This window comes from Nicotiana tabacum, chromosome 12 (assembly GCF_000715075.1).
Source record: "Nicotiana tabacum cultivar K326 chromosome 12, ASM71507v2, whole genome shotgun sequence".
NCBI classification, from domain to species: Eukaryota; Viridiplantae; Streptophyta; class Magnoliopsida; order Solanales; family Solanaceae; genus Nicotiana; species Nicotiana tabacum.
In genome coordinates, this window is record NC_134091.1 from 115,184,529 (window position 1) to 115,188,424 (window position 3,896).

Sequence of the window (3,896 nt, forward strand, 5' to 3'; positions counted from 1 at the left end):
CTATCGCTATTTGCTGGGCTTGTAACATCTCGAAGATCATCCGTAAGCTGAATCCGATCTCCTCCACGTTATGGGTGTCTCGAGCTACAGATCGAGTACCGCCCTGAATGCTTTTTTCCGGTTCGGAACGTTGGTTCGCCTCAAGAGCCACCTGTGAATTGACATCTAGCGGTACTTCAACTCGGATTTCAGGTACTTCGACTCAAGCTTCAGTGACATCGTTAAGTGGCCTTCCGGCCCTGGGTATCAATTTGTTGGTTTCATCTTGAAGGCCGGCTTCGTGGTCGATAGGTAAAGCCATCAATCGAGGGTTGGCCATTGCTGATTCAAAGTTGTAAACTGGTGTGAATTGCAGATTTGTATCAAACAACCACTGTTACCCTTAGCCCCACGGTGGGCGCCAAACTATTTACCCAAAAAATCGTATATAGTTAAATTTATAAGTAGTTCTAAGGATATGTGATATAGCTTGACATAAATCGTACGTAGAAGTGGAAATGTTTAGATTCTTGGCTATAAAAATGGGAGATAAACTATTGAACAAGAAGAGTGAGTATGCTGAGTAAGACAAGCTCAAGAGATTTATTCTTCAATAAGAGAAGTAGTCTTTTCTTACAATGTGTGAACATGCCCTGTGCTTACAAGGATTCCCCCTTTTATAGTAAAGGGGTCTTACTTTATTTATAATAAAAAATATATAGTGGAGAACACATGATGAATTGTCTCTTCCTCGATTCCCGCCAAGATTCTCTCCCCTAGTGTAGTTGCAACGGCTCTTATCTGCGAGCTCGATATTGGCTTGAGCTCGGTATTGGGTCGAACCCTCGGCCTTGGTTCGAGTTTGACATTCGGGGTGAGTGTCAATCGGTCTGTGCGTCTCCGACAACCTTCACGTTGCCTTGCGGTTCGATTTGGTCATGGGCTCAATAATGATACCGAGCCAATTTCTCGATCGTTCTTGGAGCTCAAAGCTTGTTTGTACTATCTTCGAAACTCGTCTCGAAGTCTCACTTCGGTCGCTTACCATTCGAACTCGATCAAACGTACGAAGGCCGAAATCTATTTCGACCATATACAATCCCATTATTCGTTTACTTTTTTGTTGAGTTCCTCATTGGCTGTGGAAGGGTGATTTGACTCCTTATATAGTCATGGCCAATTCTATGCCTGGACATTGTAAAACCACACTTGCAAGAAAAATCTATAATGATCCTAAGATTCCATATGAGTTTTTTAGTTGCATTTGGGTTTTCGTCGGACAGTCATATATAAAAGGGGACATCTTTATTAGTATTTTGAAAGGGTTCACGAAATGCATTGAAGAGTTCCAAGATAAAAATGAGACAGAGATAGCTGAGGAAATATGTTATCGTGTGGCTAACGGAGGTAAATGTCTGTGTGGGAGACAAATGTTGTAGATTTTGTTAGGACAGCTTTCCCAGAAAACAAGACATGATGACCACTTGACACGTACATGTGGGATGTGGATAGATCGGTAAATGTTGATCCTCACTATCTGAAATTTCGAGATCAGAAGGAAAGTTTCCACCTGTTGGAAAATAGAGGTTTTGGCGATAGCCATTGTCCTGTTGAGTTAGTAGAACATAGAGAAGGCATTGTAGAAAAATATAGTGTAGTACCATGCACTTACAATTGTGGTTATTGCAGGAGCTTTAAGAGGTTGATTGGAGCGTAGTCAAGGAAAATGTTGGGAGATACTAATAAGAGATGTCTGAAGATTGTGGGACTGAGTTAAAATCATTTGCCTCAAGATAGAAAGTCTTGCTTCTTGTATTTTGGTGCCTTTCCTCGAGGCTTTGATATCCCTGCTTGGAAATTGATCCGTCTCTGGGGATTGCTGAGGGGCTCATTATTTCTAACTTGCCAGGTAGCGAAATTAAGGAGATAGCAGTGTGTTATTTGAATGACTTTGCAAATAGAAATTTAATGATGGTAATTGCGAAGAGGTCTAGCGGTCAAATAAAAACATGTCATGTTCGTGACATGTTACATGAGTTATGCATTATGCAGGCTACTAGACTTAGTCTTATCCAACAAGTATGTCTCACAAATGGTCAAGATAGTCCTTCTATACAAAACTCAAATACTTCGCGTCGATTGTCTATTCAATCATCTGTTCCGACAAATTTTATCTCCAAAACTACAACTGAAAACCATGTTAGATCTTTCTTATATTTTTCCTCAAATTATAAACAAATTGACCTTTCAAATATCGATGTCCAACTCATCCCTAAAGCATTTCCCCTTATCAGGATCTTGGATATTGAATCCCTCAAATTTAGTATTCCTATGGAATTTTACCAGCTATTACACTTGAGGTATATTGCTATCTCAGGTGATTTCAAGGAACTTCCTAAACTCTTTAGTTACTTCTGAAATTTACAAACTCTTATGCTTAATACATCAAAGCCCACCCTTGATATAAAAGCTAACATATAGAACATGTCACAGTTGCGCCATCTGCGCACCAACAAACCTGCAAATTTGCCGCCCCTACTACCTCTACAAGTTTTTGTCTGCAAACTCTTTCTCTGGTTGCACCAGAAAGTTACAACCAGGGAAGATGTTCTTGCAAAGGCTAGTAATCTCAAAAAATTTGAGTATTAAAGGGAATATGGCAACTTTTCTTGAAACTAGCAAGGGTGAATTCAGTAATTTTCGAGTGCTAGAGTGTCTGGAAAGTTTGACACTACTGAATGATGATACGAATAAAGCTCTTCACCTTCCTTTAGCATTCTTTGTATATCTACCCAAACTGAAGAAGTTAACTCTATCAAAAACAAGATTTGAGTGGAATGAGCTGAATAGGTTGGGGCAGCTGGAATGTCTAGAGGTCCTAAAGTTGGAAGAAAATGCATTCACCGGGAATTCTTAGAAGATGGATGTAGGTGGTTTTAGGAAACTTCAAGTCTTGTGGATTGAAAGGGCAGAACTCGTATCATGGAGGCATCAAATTGTTCCTTCCCGAGGCTTAGGAACCTTGTTTATGTCTCATGTCTTAATCTTGCAATGGTGCCACCGGAGCTGGCCGATTTAGAATACCTTCAAGAGATGGTGCTAGAAAACACAAGCAAAGCAGGTGATTCTGCAAAAGAAATAGAACGCAAGAGAAAAGAGAAACAAACTCCAGAAAGCATTAAATTCAAGCTCACTATTTCTTACCGAAGCTGATTCAAATGCCACAATGTGAAGGTGAAGGGTTAGTCAAATTCATCTCCTGCTAGTATCATTATCCGTAGAGATTTTTCAATAAGATTGTATCCATCTTGTTGGCCTAAGTGAAGGTTAGTGTTGAAGATTGACAAAGGAAGCTCAGGCATAAACCAGGTCCACCCCTTGTGTGCATAGATACGGGCAGATTCGAGCATGTGGGATGCACGTGAAGGAGATAAGCTTAACGTGGTATAATTGATATCTCCTGATCGAAAAAGTTGCATAATTGATAAAGAGAAGGACTCCTTAATCAAAGAGAACACTATCCAAGATAAGGGAAGACTTAGAAGTTGAGATCAACTAGAACTCTTCTACCAAGGAAGAGTAGCATTAGAACTCTAGTTATTTTCTACTCTACTAACTCTATAAATCGCAGGATGTTCTCATTCTACAGGCATGCACAAAAGAAGAAGTTAAACGTGAATTGAGAGCAAAATAGCAAGGCATTTTGCAAGCAATTCGTGTGTAATTCAAATGTGCAAACCTGAAGCTACATGAACTAGATAGAAGAACCAGTTCCAAGTGTTTGTCTTTTATTCTAGTTCAATTGTAGTAGGTGCTTTCATATTGTACCTTTCAGCTTTATCTAGAGGCAATTATAATAGGTACTCAGAGTATTCAAGTTAGAGTTAACTTGAAGTTGTCGCAACAGTTAGAGGTTG

General features: G+C 39.7%; 1 pseudogene; it reads left to right on the plus strand.

Moving 5' to 3' along the window:
* The first annotated feature begins 1,151 nt into the window (after positions 1 to 1,151).
* Positions 1,152 to 3,192, plus strand: LOC107777222 (putative late blight resistance protein homolog R1A-10; annotated as a pseudogene).
* The last annotated feature ends 704 nt before the right edge of the window (positions 3,193 to 3,896 follow it).